The sequence below is a fragment of the Hibiscus syriacus genome, unplaced genomic scaffold (genome assembly GCF_006381635.1).
Source record: "Hibiscus syriacus cultivar Baekdansim isolate YM2019G1 unplaced genomic scaffold, ASM638163v2 tig00112344_pilon, whole genome shotgun sequence".
In the NCBI taxonomy this organism is placed as follows: domain Eukaryota; kingdom Viridiplantae; phylum Streptophyta; class Magnoliopsida; order Malvales; family Malvaceae; genus Hibiscus; species Hibiscus syriacus.
The window spans coordinates 1,605,152-1,623,181 of record NW_024063307.1 but is presented as its reverse complement, the minus strand read 5'-3'; positions in this window follow the sequence as shown (position 1 = coordinate 1,623,181).

Below are 18,030 nucleotides of genomic sequence, written 5' to 3'. Positions count from 1 at the left end.
AACATGGTGCGAGGACTTCAGAAAAAATGGACAGTATGCAAATAACTATAAGCCCGTGAGTGGTTGGTGTTAAGACAAGACCAACCGTAAAGTAAGCGAGGAGCTGAAAATACTTTTTTTTTCGGGGTAAACCACACGGGTACGACTCAAATATTTCCCCATTTCATTTTGACCACCACAGATATTTCAATTTCGGCAATCATACTACATAATTATTTAAACGCTTCGATAAAGCTATTGGCCATTAACTTTTAATGAAGGTGACGTCATAGTTAAAAAAACTTGGAATAACTATATATATTTGATACTAAATATTTATATATTTTATCAATTTGATCATAATTTAATTCAATTAAAATAAATTTAATTTTCAACTAAATGTTGAAACATGTCTATTTGATATGAGGATACTTTCTTAAATTTTTTATTTATTTTAATTAAATTAAATTATGACCTAATTAATGTAATGTATAAATATTAAAAATCAAATGTATAATTATATCAAAAATTTTAACTATCACATTATCTCATAGGTTAAAACTTAACAATTAGTATATATATATATTGAAGAATTTAAATAATTTTAGGGTAAACTACACGGGAGACCATTAAACTACAGTAAAAAATAAATGTGATCACCGAACTTTCAATTGAATCAATCAGACCACCCAACTATTTAATTGATTCAATCAAACCATCGACCGTTAAATTTTAACAGAGGTGGTGACGTGTCCGTTAATAAAATTGGCATAATTATATATTTGGTCCTTAATATTTACATATTCTATCAATTTAGTCACTATTTTAATTCAATTAAATAAATTTAACTATCCAATTAGAACATGACACGCATCAATATATGATTATAAGGTTTTATTTATGAATTTTAAATTTTTTAATTAAATGATTTTTCTATTCAATCAAGTTGTGACACGTGTCACTGCCCAATTGAAATGAAAATAAAGGGACAACTACTTTTAAGGATAATTGAACCTGTGTTAAGGGGGTAAAGCAACCAGGCGCCCAATTCATTGGGCCAAAGGTCCCCAATAATTTAAACTTACAATAATTTGTATTTAACTTGTAAAAGTTTATTAATAATAAAAAATTAAATAAATAATTTGTTTAAACAAATTATTTTTTCTTTAACCGTTAATCGAACCGAAATTTATTTGAAAATTATTAACCGAACCTAACAAATTTCGGTTAATTCAATCAATTTTTGAATTAACCAAAAATTTTTAAAATTTTCTAGTTTATATAACAATTGAATATTTTTAATTAAAAAAACAGTTTAAAATTAATTTAAATAATAATTTGTTTAATTTTTCAAAACTATTTTTAATTCAAAAATTAAACAAATTATTTGATTAAACAAATAAAAAAATATTCAATTGTATTATTCAATTTAGGGATTAAATTAAAAAGGTAAAGGTTTCAAGGATCACTTAAAAATATTTATTTTTATATATTACAAATATTATTTATCATGTGATCTTTCAAAATTATAAATTAAAAAATGAATAATTCGAACATCAATCGATAAAGTTATGATTTTATGACTAAATTGAAAAAGTTTAAAATTATGGTATCATTATCATAAATCTTGATATTAATATCCAATTTATTATTATTATTATTATTCTTTTCAAGGTATCAAGATCAATTTAAAATTAATATATATATATATATATATATATATTGCATCAACGGGTTGATTCAAATTGTAAGCACCTTAATATCATTTAAGCAGGTATTGAGTTCGAGTTCTAGTGTATACAGAAAATTACAATACCCATATGACAAGACGGACCCAATATACAAGGTTTGGTGCGTGGATATCGTTCAAATAACCCCAATACCCATATACAAGACGGGAACACCAGAGCTGATCATCTTATTTGGAGCCACCATGACACGGGATGTTACTCGGCCAATTTAGGGTATAATTGGCTCCTTATGAGGAAATGTACCAAACGAGAGCATGGGAAAATCTGGAAACGCATCCACAAACTCCAAATCCTCCCCAAGATCAAAGTGTTTGGATGGAGAGTCTGTCACAATGCACTTCCAACAGGTGAAAAGCTTCGGAATGCCAAGATTGCTGAAGGGAAATGTCCGTTGTGTAATCAAGCTTTGGAGACAGTCCTGCACGCTCTAAAGACCTGTCCCAAGTCCAAGAACATTCTCTACTTCTCAGGCCTGAAACATTCGGTGATGGACTGAGTCAGGAACTCTCCTGTGGATTGGTTGGAGTTTGCAGCCAGCCAAATGGATCTTCATGGCCTCACTCGATTGACTGTCCTTCTGTGGAATGTTTGGAACAGACGAAATAAGGTGGTTCATGGTGACGAAATGCAAGAAGATAGAGATGTGTGGTCGCAGCTTGGACCATATGCTCCGAGTTTGTGATGGCTAATTCCACATTCTCTGACCCAAGACCTTATGACAGCACAAACCGGAGGAAAAAGTGGTCTAAACCCACATCGGCTACGATCAAGATTAATGTGGATGGAGCCTTTCATGGAGGTGCCTATAAGGCCGCTATTGGGGTGGCAAGAGACCACAATGAGCTTGTTCTTGGAGGAATGGTGAAGCAAATTGAGCCTCCATTCAACGCTGAATCTACAGAGGCTCAAGCTTTCATCCCCAGAATCAAATTTGCTATTGAAAATGAGTGGCATAACGTGATTATGGAAGTTGATGCCATTTCCATTGTCAATCGGATTTCGAATTGCTAGGAAGATCTTTCCCCAATCGGATTGCTTCTCAACGAGGCACAAAACCTTATTCGTGTCAACTAAGGAATTAAAGTCAACTATGCCAATCGAGAAGCGAACAAGGTTGCACACACTCTGGCGCAAGAGGCTTTGTCGAGGAACAATCCGCTATGGTTTTTCCATGATGAACCCAATTGTATTAAGCAAATTGTTATCAATGACTCTATCGGAATCTAATGAATATCCTTTTTCAAAAAAAAAAAAATTAATAGCCTCAATGGCAAGTGGTGAATCTAGAAAATTTTTATAAGTTAGGCCATTATAAACATAATAAAAATTATATATATATATATTTGATCAATTATCATTAAGAAAATAACAATGATGTTAACATGACATTTTTTAATTATTTTTCAGTCATAACATGACATTATCTTATGATGATACATCAATATCACCGCTAATTTTTTAAAAACGAGAGACCAAAATGTAACATTAAGTGTGATTTAAAATAAATAATAGTTGAATGATCAAAACAGAAATTAAATAATAAATAGGTGACTTAATAAGTAATTTACCCATTTTGGTACATTGGGGGGCAATGGCCTAAGTAGGCCTAGGCCTATATACGCCCCTGTCCATGGACACCAGTGAACCCCAAATGCTCCATCAGCATCCATTGCGCACAAGGAAAATAAGCAAGGATTAGTTTTTATTTTTTAGGGATTTCGATGGTAACCTCTAGATTACATGTATATGTGAATGAAACCATGAGTTTATATGAATATATGATATGGTTACATGAATATGTAAAAGGATATAAAAGATAATGCCCATGTTATGTGTCATGAGAGCTAGTAGTTGGCATGCCAAGAGTCGAGGGTCTATGTGGTCCTTCGGGACATATATGTATTCTTTGGAACATGTGTGAAGTCTAGTGAGACACATACTTGATCCTTGGCATATGTATATGATTCTTAAGGAATGATATGTGGTCCTTCGAGACATATATGTATTCTTTGGAACATGTGTGAAGTCTGGTGAGACACATACTTGATCTCTAATATATGTATATGATTCTTAAGGAATGATATGTGGTCCTTATGGACATTATTATATGGCACTACGGTGCAATTCTACGCGGCACTCCGGTGAAATTATACGTGGCACTTCGGTGCAATTATATGAGCTGTAGTGACAGCATTAATGCACAACCTCTATGTACTCGCATATCTTTAGTTCTCACATGTTTATCATGGGCTATTAAATAGATAATATTAATAAAGTGATATGATAATATGTTTGTTTCCTTGTGGAATTTCATGTGTGATATTGATTGTACAAATGGTAACTTATAAGACCATATGATGAAAAGAATCAATGATAGTGATAAAATAAGAAAGAAATGAAGATGATAATATAGTTGCTTGGGTGTACGTGTTTTATGATATTATATGTATATGGTTTAGATGACATGATATGTATATGTGCAATTGGTTATGGTATATGTTATATGATATGGACATAAGAGATCATAGGAACATGAGATAAGAGATATGAATGATAATGACATATATGTATGCATATATTCGTTACATGTAAAAGTATGAGTAGTATGAAATGATAGTAGTAATTGTTTATGTATGATTATTAGTTACCGTTTACCTTATATGTTTATATGCCTCACTAAGTCTTTAACTTAGCGTGTAAGTGATTTACACGTAGGTTTCGAGAAGAGTAAAGAGCAATGTGGAGCAAGATAGGTCAGTTCTCCTTACTAAAGGTCAGATCAGAAAAGAGGTGAATAATATGTATTTTAGTATATAAAGTTCTAGTTGGCATGTTTTCAAAAGAATATATTGTTTAAGCTATGAACAATTTTATAAATGTTTCGAATAGTTATATGTAAATAAATAAGTGAAATATACACGCTCTGATTGGTTTTGTAATACTGAAAATGTCTTTTATGTAAATTAGTCATTTATATGTTATAAAAGTTTTAAATTACTCACTATTTTATACAAGTACATGTTTTAAAAGGTCAATGTGACACCTCAGATTCGTATTCGGGTCGGATACGGGTTGGGGTGTTACATTTAATGGTATCAGAGCTACGGTTTAGCCGATTCTAGGCATAAATCGAAGTAAAAAGTGTTTTAAAAAGTATACATGCCAAAATAGAGTGAATAATTTCTGATCTGATAGTGTAAGGAGTGTATTGTCTTGCTAATAGAATTAAAATATTATGTTATATTAGATGTATGATCATGAGAGCTTCCAAAGTGAAGCACAAGGTAATAGACTGAAGGTAATAGTATTCACCTGCCCTGGCCAGGCAGGGAGAAGAGCGAAAAACCTCAGGAAGTGCCTGTATAAATTTAGGGAATGTCTTCACCATGTTGAAGAATATTCTGATGAATTTTCAATTTATATTTTTTAACTCATAGAATGAATGTATCGAATTAGTTGAAAAGTTAAGAGCACCCGAGTTCAAGGATGGAAAGGAAGGTTCTGTTGTTACAGACCTATGGTTAGATGATATGATAGAAGGTTTTTATTTCTCCAAAGAGGAGAAATTAAATTGAGTAGTTTTGTTACTACTTTGACAAGTTAGAGTATGGCAGATAAATGAAGCTCGAATATATGAGCTTGAAGCAAGGGAATTACCCATGCATATGTATGAAAGTAAGTTTGATAAGTTAAGCAGATTTATTGTTGAATTGATTCTGATTAAGAAGGATAAAAAGGATACATGTGATTGATTGTTTAAGACTTGTGCCTTAAATTAAAAGAGTTTTACTGGTTTTGAAATTGTTCTTATTTCAAGAAATGGTTGATCGTGTTAAAGCTCTGGAGAGAACTAAGAATAAAAGGATTGGGAAAAAAAATCTCAGATGATTAAAAGAATTAGTGCTTCATAGAATTTTAGCACTATCAAAGAAAGGTAGAGATTCTGGTTCAACTTTAAACCAGACATGAATTAGTTGTATTCTCCGTCAGAGAATCAAATCAGATGAGAGTTCAACAGACTCTAACAGTAGGTTTGATCTTGAAAGATTAAACAAAGAGTTAATTGAGGATAAGTCAGGGTTAAAGACAACCCTTGTGAATTGGGTTAAAAGCTCTTTCAGAAGTTATGTAAATCGAAGCAGTAAAAGTATTTTAAATGGATTAGATGAGTATTGAAATCTGGTGATTTTTGAAACAAGTGGAGGAATGGATTAAGTGCTTTGCTAGAGATTAAATAATGTGAAGGATAAGAAGTATTTTAAATGTATCAAGTGAGGTAGATACTGTTTTTTTTATTTAAGATGGAAAGAGTTAGCGTTGGCTAACAAGATTATGGGACGGAATGTATTGAAATTACAAGATTTCAAGATATGGTAGGTTATGATAACCAAATATGAAGTAAATCTGGATACAGTTGTATGTTGTGATTATAGTAATGTGATAGAGTGAAGAAAGTGAGGATTCAAATGTTTGAGTAAAACTAAGGATTGATAAGAAGAGTTTAAGTATGGGTACATCAATGATCAGTTTTTAAATAAAGGAAGTTAGAATGTTAAGCTTGAATAATGGAAGTGACATGGTGTATGAGATTGAATGTTTATTTGATTAGTTGAGTAAACTATTGTTGAAATAATTCTGACTGCAAAGAATGTATATGAATGGTTCGATGAAGGTTTACGTTTTAGATTGGAAGAATCGATGTTGACTAACAGAGTTATAAGATAGTAGTGTATTAAAGTTAAAGGATTAGAAGATGATTTCAGGGTAAGCTAATTATGTATGGTGTGGATTGAGATATGGTTATGTATTTTAATCATTGAAATGAAAGGTAATAAAGGAGACAACGCATAATACTGTATATGAATGAGAGTATGGGTTCAATAAGTGAATTACACTGGGTTGATTTTAACTGAAATGATGTTTATGATTAATTTGATCAGGGTTTACGCCCTAGATTGAAAAGTTGTTATTAATTAGCTGTAATGGCATGGATGTTAGAGTTATCAGATTTGAAGGAAACATAAAGTAAGTTAATCAAATGAGATACGAATCTGGATGTGGTTGTGTATTTTGATCATATAGATATGATATAGGCAAGGAGATGAATATTTATATGTTTTAAAGAAAATTTTGGAGGAAGAAAATACAAGCAAGATACGATAAGAATGAGGTTCTGTATAAGTGAAGTTGATTAGTAAAGTTATAAAGATATAATAAAGATTGGTAATCAGAGATAAGTTTAAGTGATAGGAATAAAGTATGTGAACATGAAAGAAAAATATGATTGGTGTATAAGAAGATTTTGATTTATGATGGAAATGAAAGGATGAAGTTTAAAGAATCAGATGTGATAAAGGTTATGTTGAGATATAAATTATAAGTTTAACTAGAAGTAAGAAAGGTATGTCAGGTGATATGAGAAATTGTTTAGTTATGCAAAGTGTATGTTTAATCAGTTATGATGAAGATTTAAGGTTATGTTTCTTGGTCAAGTGGATGTAGTCAGAGAAATGAAGAAAGATTTATATGTATTAAGGAAGTTTTGGAGTCAGTCAAGTAAGGATGAAATAAAAGTTTGGTGATTATTGAAAGACAATTAAAGATTGATAAGGAATTTGATTGATTTATGAGTTTGAGTAATAAGAATTAATGTTATTGTCTATCTGATAAGTGACATGATAGGAGATATAAAGTAAAAAGGTAGTTGAATAATTGAAAATATAAGAACCAAGTTATTAATGATGATACAAAAGATTAAGTTCAGAAAGCAGCATGAGAACGTTAGAAGATATGTTCTTCTCAGGATGTGCAGTGAAAATTCGGGGACGAATTTTTTTAAAATTGAGGGAAGATTTGTAACATCCTCAATATCAGGCTAGTGACCTAAAGGTGAATTTTGAAAGCATTGTGTTCAATTTCGAAATAAGTTAAAAGTTCAGAATTTTAATTGGAGAATTTTGAGGTTGGATTTAATAGTAAAGTTTGAAAGTAATAAGGGTATTATGGTTTTTTCTAAGAGAAGATTTTTATTTCTCTTTTAGGGGATATAAAAACGTGGGAAATGAGGGAAATGAGTTTCCAGAGTTTTCTTCTTCTCCTTTCTTCTTCACGCGTGGAAGCCAAGAGCAAAGGTGAGAATTTTTATTAGTTGATTATTATTTGAATTCTAAGTTGGTTTTGATTCTTTGGAAAGTAAGAAAGCTTAAAGAAGTCTAAAGATAAGTGAAAACTCAAAGATGAAGAGGTTAGAAGAGATTAAAGAAAATGTGTTTTTAAGTGAAATTTTGAATAAGAATGTTTAAATGAATTTGGAGGATGAATTTGACTCGTCATCTATAAGAATAAGAAGTTAGAAGTGTTAGAATTAAGTTTGGATAACATGGAATATTGGGTATGATTATTGATTTCTATATGAAAGATGGAATTTAGAGGTTAAAGATGAGATAAATGAATATTAATGAGTTTAAGTATGTATATGTAAGTTAGGAATATGAAAGGGGTTGAAATATGAAGGATTTAATCCAAAAAGAATGAATTTTCGGGTTCAAAAGAGGATTCTGGGCAGAGTGCATCGATGCATATTCATAGTGCACCGATGCATCAAGGTTAAAACCCAGAAATTGTTTGAAGGTGTATCGATGCACAAGTAGTGCATCAATGAACAAGTAGTGTATCGATGCACTCTTTTAATCTAAAAACATCGAATACAATTAGTGCATCGATGCATAAGGCATGCATCAATGCATCCCAGTAATAAACAAACATCGAATGTATTTTATGCACCGATGCACAGGTAGTGCATCGATGCACCGATAGGGAATGCATCGATACACTGTGCAGTGCATCGATGCATACCTTCACTAAAAGATGAAATGGGCTTTTCTTTTAGCCTAAGAAGTGACAATTTAGAAGATATCAATTAGTATACTGATATGTATCAATGTATTATTATGATGTAGATATAGAATAAAGCTTGTTCCGGAACAATCTAAGGATTAAGATTGATTCAAAGCAAACAAGGCTCAGGTGAGTGCACATTATTTAGTATATGAGGTTCAATGGAAAATAAGACTTGCGATAAGTCTATTTCCAATAGTGAAAAACATGAATTCATAGAAGTATGTATTGGTTATGATTTATATGTGTGCATGAGTATATGTGTTATTGATATGAATATGGTAAGTAAAAGGGATTAATGGTGATGATAAGAATAACAATAAGGATAATGAAATGATAGGTATATGTGAATATAGGTATTGATGTGCTTTTGTATGTATTGTAAGATGATATGTTTATATGATAACATGATAAGATGACAATGATTTACATGTCATATGAACACATGAGAAATGTTATGAGCCATATGAAAGAGAAAGTATATATGATACATGAGGGTGAATCCTATGTTTATATGAATATTAACTCATATGAGAATTGACATGAACTACGTGATTACATGTATATGTGAATGAAACCATGAGCTTATATGAATATATGATATGGTTACATGAATATGTAAAAGGATATAAAAGATAATGCCCATGTTATGTGTCATGAGAGCTAGGGGTATAGTTGGCATGCCAAGAGTCGAGGGTCTATGTGGTCTTTCGGGACATATATGTATTCTTTGGAACATGTGTGAAGTCTGGTGAGACACATACTTGATCCTTGGCATATGTATATGATTCTTAAGGAATGATATGTGGTCCTTCGGGACATATATGTATTCTTTGGAACATGTGTGAAGTTTGGTGAGACACATACTTGATCCCTAGTATATGTATATGATTCTTAAAGAATAATATGTGGTCCTTATGGACATTATTATATGGCACTACGGTGCAATTCTACGCGGCACTCCGGTGCAATTATACGTGGCACTTCGGTGCAATTATATGAGCTGTAGTGACAGCATTAGTGCACAACCTCTATGTACTCGCATATCTTTAGTTCTCACATGTGTATCATGGGCTATTAAATAGATAATATTAATAAAGTGATATGATAATATGTTTGTTTCCTTGTGGAATTTCATGTGTGATATTGATTGTACAAATGGTAACTTATAAGACCAAATGATGAAAGGAATCAATGATAGTGGTAAAATAAGAAAGAAATGAAGATGATAATATAGTTGCTTGGGTGTACGTGTTTTATGATAGTATATATATATGGTTTACATGACATGATATGTATATGTGTAATTGGTTATGGTATATGTTATATGATATGGACATAAGAGATCATAGGAACATGAGATAAGAGATATGAATGATAATGACATAAATGTATGCATATATTCGTTACATGTAAAAGTATGAGTGTTATGAAATGATAGTAGTAATTGTTTAGGTATGATTATTAGTTACCGTTTACCTTATATGTTTATATGCCTCACTAAGTCTTTGACTTAGCGTGTAAGTGATTTACACGTAGGTTTCGAGAAGAGTAAAGAGCAATGTGGAGCAAGACAGGTCAGTTCTCCTTACTAAAGGTCAGATCAGAAAAGAGGTGAATAATATGTATTTTAGTATATAAAGTTCTAGTTGGCATGTTTTCAAAAGAATATATTGTTTAAGCTATGAACAGTTTTATAAATGTTTCGAATAGTTATATGTAAATAAATAAGTGAAATATACATGCTCTGATTGGTTTTGTAATAATGAAAATGTCTTTTATGTAAATTAGTCATTTATATGTTATAAAAGTTTTAAATTACTCACTATTTTATACAAGTACATGTTTTAAAAGGTCAATGTGACACCTCGGATTTGTATCCGGGTTGGGGTGTTACAAAAACGTTCCCAAGAGAGACAAATCTGGTTTTAAGAAAAACAATCTTGAGTGGAATAAATCTTCTTTCGAGTAAAACAGTCTCAAGTGAGACAAAGTCTGTTTTAAGCAAAACAAACTTGAGTGAAATAAATCTTCTTTCGAGTAAAATAGTCTCAAGTGAGACAAAGTGTGCTTTAAGAAAAACAGTCTCAAGTGAGACAAAGTATGCTTTAAGAAAAACAATCACAAGTGAGATAATCATCTACATTAAATGAGACTGTCTCAAGCGAGACAAAATTTATATTAGAAATGTTGAATATGGAGATGAATGTCGATCTTTCAATATGTCGAGTTGGCTTTTAATCTCATCTTCTCCTGAAAGATCTATAAAATGCATTTTGATGTAACTATCACGGTGATGGATGTTTGATGTATGCCAAAATGAAATTTATTTGCTGTTGAATTTGTCCTCAAGAGAGGAAAAATCAAGGTTTATATTGCTCATGATGATGAATGCAAAGATGCAAATTTCATGCGTCATGTATGTATGTGTTGATGTATATGTTGATATGTGAGGGGAATGGTTGTGTGTGCTTCATTCTATCTCTGACTCAGTTTGTCTTCATTTCCACCAGGGTGTACTCTTGCAGACCTCAACCTAAGACAATTTTTCCTTCCCCTATCAAATTTTGCCCCAAAAATGGCTTCCTTTGCCTCAGTTTCGATCTTGAGCTTCGGAGCGATATTTGTTGAATTCCAAGATATGCTTCCAGAGAACTTATCTTGTTTGAAAATGCTTTTCTTCTTTCGAATTTTCAAAATTTTGAAAAATATCAAAAGGAATTTTGAAAAATACTGCCCCCTTCTAGGTTTCACAATTGAAGCAAATCATAAAATAGGAGTTCATTGGATATCACAAGAATCAAATTATCTTTTAAGCTTTGATAGCTACAAATCTTTGACAAATATTAAAATTGAAAAGTTGATTTAGAGGTGGGTTTGTTTCATCGATTTGGTCAGGGCTCGCCCCTCTTTCTTGGTTTGATATTTTAATCGGATGCGACCAAAATGACATAACTAGCATAATCAATGGCTAGACCTTTCAGAACACTTCTGTTTCAGTTCTCTGAAATCTTTCGTTTGTTCAAGTTTTGTAAGCTCCTCTAATAAAGGTAGTGCAGAAATATTGGTCTAAAAATGAAATTCTTGAGTGCTCGTGTGTATTTGACTATAACAGGTGTTCCTTAACTCCCTTAGCCCATTTTCACCGAAACTTCTTATTTAGATTTGATTTGCCATTTTCTCGCCAGCCGAATCCATAAAGCTGGGGCGTTCAACCAATTGCTTTAGAGGGACAACTTAGTATTATAATTACTTTTACCAAGTTTACCTAAAGGGTTCGTCTCATCACAAAGTCTTTAGCCTGACAAAAGCAGTAGAGCAAACACCGAATTGCCAAGTGTCCGAGCAATGTCATGGTTTGAATGTAATCTATTCATAAAGCCAGGGCTTTTGAGTTTCCTCTATAACCAATTGCCTTAGTGGAATAGCTCAGCTTTGGAGGGACAAATCATTGAAAGGTTCGTCTAATCACAAAGTCTTTGGCCTGACAAAAGTAGTGGAGCAAACACCGAATTGCCAAGTGTCTAAGCAATGCCATGGTTTGAATGTAATCTATTCATAAAGCCAGGGCTTTCGAGTTTCCTCTATAACCAATTTCCTTAGTGGAATAGCTCAGCTTTACGGATTTAATTTCTTAAGATTGTCAAGAAGAACATGTTATAGTCTATGTGTTTTTGAAAGTCAAGGGATCTCATCTTTAGAGTTCAATTTCCAAACAAATGACCTAAACTAGATTGGCTTACTCGACTATTCCATCTGTGAAGATCATTATCATCACTGAACATCATAAACAAAGGTATAAACCAATTAGTTTTGCAATCTCATGTGCTAGTTGCCCCATTCTGTTCACTCTTAATACGTGTATGGATGCCAAACCTTGGATGGACTCGTCATGAGAAAAGAAAACTTCGCTCGGTAAGAGAAAAACATGTAGTCTGATGTATCTTTTAAATTAGGACCAAGAGGTCTTTGTTTTGCAGGGTTCAATCTTGTCATTTGTCAAAGATTTACAACCTCAATTATTAAACAGTTTTTAAATTAAGGTGATATTCAAGGAATTCAAGATTAAAATTTGCTCATTTCCTAAGAAGGAAGCGTTTTATTTAAAATGTTTAAACGTCAAGTGACTTAAAAATGTTCACGCATAAGAACTATGAAAGAAAAACAAGTTCAAAAAGATGATATGCTTGATAATGCAACAAAATTCCTTATGGATGCCCCATCTGACTCTCGATCAGAATGCCCCATTACATATTGAAAGTGAATGCCCCTGAGTCGATCAAATCTTGATCCTTACGTTTCAATGCCCCATAATTCTCAGTGGTGTGCCCTAAGCTCCCAATATGATAGTTGCATACGGCATTAATATCATGGCCTTCAGGATATGGGGCCTCTCTAGGTTTGGATTGAACCGGAGCCACAAGATTCTTCTCAACTAGCGTTGGGAGTAGGTCCTCATATGTCATTGGGATTGGACTGATGCGAATATTTTCTTTCCTTGGTTCTCTCTGAGTTTGTTTAGAAGTACCATACGGTACAGTTGCAACAGTTTTTGGACTTGAGATCGTAACACCTTTGTTGGTATTGTAGGTGCTGACATTGTTGATATCTCCCTCAATTTTTCCTTGTTTTATAGCTAGCTCGATCATCTCACCAGCCATGACTATATCTGAGAAAGTTCTCGATGTAATTGCCACCAAGTGCCCGAAGTAAGGTGCCTTAAGGATATGTAAAAACAACTTTTTAGTTTCCTTTTCATCCAAGGGTGGATGAACTTGCACAGACAAATCTCTCCAACGTTGTGCGTATTATCGGAAACTCTCGTTGTGCTTCTTCTCCAGGCCTTGTAGCATAACCCGGTCTGGTCTCATTTCGTTAATATGCTTATATTGTTCCAGAAATGACTTGTCTAAGTCTTTCCAAGTCTTGATATGGGTTCTGCTGAGCTGGTTGTACCATCGGATGGCTGAGCCCGACAGACTCTCTTGGAAGCAGTGAATCAAGAGTTGGTTATTTTTTCCATATCCCGTCATCTTTCGGCAGAACATGGTGATGTGTGCAGATGGGTCGTTGTTCCCGTTAAACTTCTCGAATTCTGGGGGCTTGAATTTTGGAGGAAAAACCAAGTCCGGGACTAGACTGAGCTCCGCAACATCGACTCTAGGGTAGTCATGATCTCCTTTAACTACCTTCATCTGGTCCTCCAATTGTTTGATTTTCTCCTCCATCTTTTTTTATTTGTCCTCTTCATCCGAATCCGATATATGATAATAACCCGAATTGTTCTCAAGGTTAAATATAGAGGATGAGGGCTTCGTTTTTGCAGCCGATCAGTTATTTCGAAGTTACGATATGATTTCAGGTGAGACAACCACTTGTGGGATAGGTGGTATAGTTACCCCTTCCGGTGAACCTGCCCCAGACGCACTGGTCTGTTGTAGGCCAACTAACTTGGCAACAATCTGATCAACCAAAGATTCTTTGTTCTTCATGATTGTATTCAGAGTACTCAGACTACTCTGGTTTATCTTATCTTTAAGTTCTTTTTACAATTTTGCCATGTTCTCCTCGATTTTCTCGATTCTTGCTTTCATCTTCTTTTTTTAGGCGAGTGTTATGCGGATGAGGTGCGTCCTATGCTTGAGGTGGTGTATTCGGTATGTGTTCCTTTTTGATGAGACATGCTTCTGTTAGATAATGCGAATGCAAAGAAAATAACAAAATGCAAAATATATCTAAATGCATGATGCATGAAATGCTCGAGGCATTGATCCAAAAAAAATTTGCCTGCTATTATGAATAATCCTTATTGGGGACAAAAGTGTTTTATCTTTTAAGAGACAAAAATTGTAATACCCCAAAAATTTAGACAATGACAAAAAATTTGGAGTTTTATGGAAATCATATTGTTGGATTTGGAATTTAGTAAAGAAAGAGTTAAAGCCGGTAAGAAATCGGTAAATTCTGATCGAATCGGAATTTTACAAAAATTTGAAGGATGTTATAAAATGGTTGGAAATATTATTGTAATATTTTGGATCAGAGAAATTTGGTTTGGAATTGTGCAATTTTTCAGATTAAAGCGAAACTGTGGAATTTAGTGACTAAAACGTAAGTTTTGAAAATTTTAGGGCATTTTCGTAGGTCAAAGTCAAATTAAATTATATTTGACTTTGTAATATCAGATGGCTTGGTTTTATGGTGATTTTGGAGATTCATTAAGGGTGATTTGGTCTTATCCCAATTAAATGAATTTTATATTCATTTAAAGTGAGATATTATGTTAATTAAGATGAAATGCTTCCTAAATTTCATCTAAATTTGCTTTCTTCTTCTTCAAACCAGATGTGGGCTTCTTCAAAGGGTGAGAAATCTTCAACTCATTTTTCAAGCAATTTCTTTAGGATTATGAGTATGATGAAAATAGAAAATGGTTATTTGCAAAAAAACGCAATCATTTGATATCAATATTGCATGATAATCTTGCTTGATTCAAATATCCCCAAATCTGGAAATTTGGGTTTATACTATGGTTGTTAACTTGATGATGATTATTGATGATTTTGAGGTTGTAAGAATTGATGAAGAACATAAGGATGAGGTTAAAGAAAAACAGTGTAGATTTTGGGAATTATAGTAGGTTCGAAAATTCACCAGAAAATATATAAAAATAATTTGGAGGTTATTTTATATATTGTGTTCATATATGAATCTAGTTTCGTTTAAAACAAACGGGGATCAATTTCAAGTTGTATACAAATAGATATAAATTGTTAACTGAGGAAAGGTTAGAAAAGTCGGACAACAAAATTCTGTAACAAAACAGATTCTGTTGGTGAACTTTGAAAATTCACCATAAATTGTACATAATGAATTAGAATGATTTCTTTATATGGATAGATTTTTATTCGAGTCTAGTTTTCAATGGAAAAAACGGAATTAAATTCCAGTTTGTGTATCAATACAGTTTAATGATTATTTAAAGGTAGTACGAGTTGTCTGAATTCTGGAAAATTAATGGGTTGTTGTGTAAGTGTTATATAATTGATGTACTATGCTGGAATTGTTGTTTGAGAATTGAAATGAGTGTTAAATGTGAAATTGATTATTTTGGGAAGATTGAAATGATTGGTGATTTAAGTACAACAATTTCATAGTTGGGATACATAAATGTATTTATGCTTTTGTAAAAGCATTTGAATGGAAATAATTTCAATGTTGGAATTATTGGTATTAAGAATTTAAGTGGTAAAATGGTGAAGACCATTTTGAGTAAATGGGAAAAGTTGGTTCCAATGTTATAAGGAATTATTAAGAGTTGAATATTTTGATAGATGATGAATTTCAAATATAGTATGGAGATATGGTGAAATGTATTTATGTTAGTAAAATACTAACATATGGATTATTATGAATTTGTGATTTATACAGATCATGGTTGATTTGCAATTGAAGCAAGTCAAGTATAAAAAGGGTATATTATGGACAATAGTGAGGCACAAATATTTTGAAAGACACAAAGTGTCAAGGTGAGTGCAATACATGCATGAAATTATACATGGATGTTTTATACATCATAAGGAAGACTTGCGATAAGTCGACCTTGTTTGTATCGGCATGATTTTATATCATTTTTATAAATTGACATTGATATGTCAGAGTATGAAACTAAAATGCATTGATCATGAAAAATGTGATATTTTACCATGAATGTTTTCGGGTATGAACTGCCCAATGTTAAATATTGATGATATACTTTGCCATGGATGGATCGAATAAAATAGACTATATGCCCAAAGTAAGTCATTGAGGGACAGGGTATAGTTGGCATGCCATAGAGTATAGCAGCTGCAGGTTTATATTAGCACTATAGTGTGTAAGGACACTAAGTGCAGGTTTATGTCCGGATTAGCACTATAGCGTAAGCTTAGTGTAGGTGGTGGGCACGACCTTATGTGTATTGTCCGGATTAGCACTATGGCGTAAGCTTAGTGCAGGTTTAGCACTACGGTGCAGGTATTTTACTCGTATACCCAGGGTCCTCAGGGTGTTATATTGGGCTATTGTCTACGGCTTATTGACTATGGATTATGTTTTATTGGTTAATAATGGTAACCATGCAAATAAGCTTATGAGCTTATGGAATTTAAATGGTAAGTATTTTGGTAAAAATAAGCTTATGAGCTTATGGGATGAAAGGTAAGAAATTTTATATTATTTTGATCATGGTAAAATATTGAATATGCTATTAGCATGGTTTTATGGCATTGGATTTGAAATCTAAATTCATGCATGAATTGTATTGCACTATATATTGTTTTAATTGCCTCACTAAGTTTATATTTCAATATTAGTAAGACATCCTATTGTGAAATTTGATTTTAGATAGTGGCATGTAATTTGAAAATGATCAATATATTTGTTGAAATAATTTTGGAAATTTTTATAGTGATGAAAGGTTAATTTTTATGAATTTATAAGTAAATTTTCGGAAGTTACTGTAGCATGAACAATAACCACGTTTTAAGTAATTTTTTCCAGAATACATTTGGGGTACCGATTCCCCTGCTACAGGGAATCGATTCCCCCACTGTTCACTGTTCACTATTCGGGGTACTATTCACTATTCATAATTAAAAATATTTTGAATTAAATTGGTTACAACGAAACATAATTTTTATGATATGATAATTTTATAATATCATTTACTATTTTAAGAAAATAAATTTTAAATCGCTTTCGAATCGTAAAATGGTTTTAGAAAATACGGGTGACATCCGTAATCTGTATAGGTATAATTATACGGGTTATGGGTGTTACAAAAATATCCTGGAAGCTTCTGACATGTTGACTAGTCTTCTACCTTCGTCTTTCATCGGTTGAATAACTTGTCGAACCGCTCCGGCTTCTCTGGATGAACCGTGAAAATGTTGAGTTATTTTTTGGTACTGGCCCAAGAAGTCTCGAATGACTGCATCTCCGGCATCTATCCTTGGAGTTTGTTCCAAACGAATACGTCATTGGAGCCCTTAATTAGGAGGAACTATGTGAAGTTCATTAGTCTGTTTCTTGAGTTCATTAGCAATGGTTTCCAATTTCAGCTATTGTTTTGTCATTGTTGTCTTCGAATGGACTCCCAAGATCAGTAACCTTCGTCTTGGCCCTACAACCTTAGCCAGTCAGTTCTTCAAAGATAGGCTTTCATTGTGCTTGATGTAGACCCGGTTCATTCTGAGCCCTTTATAATGTCGCAGAGTGATATACTCTTCAATTGTGAGCACCACATCTTCTGGATTGAATACAACACATAGTCGTCCTGCAGACTGTCCTCTGTATTTTCATCTCTTGTATTACAACCCCTTTGTCCATTAATGCAGATTATTCATGTTTAACAAACATGTTT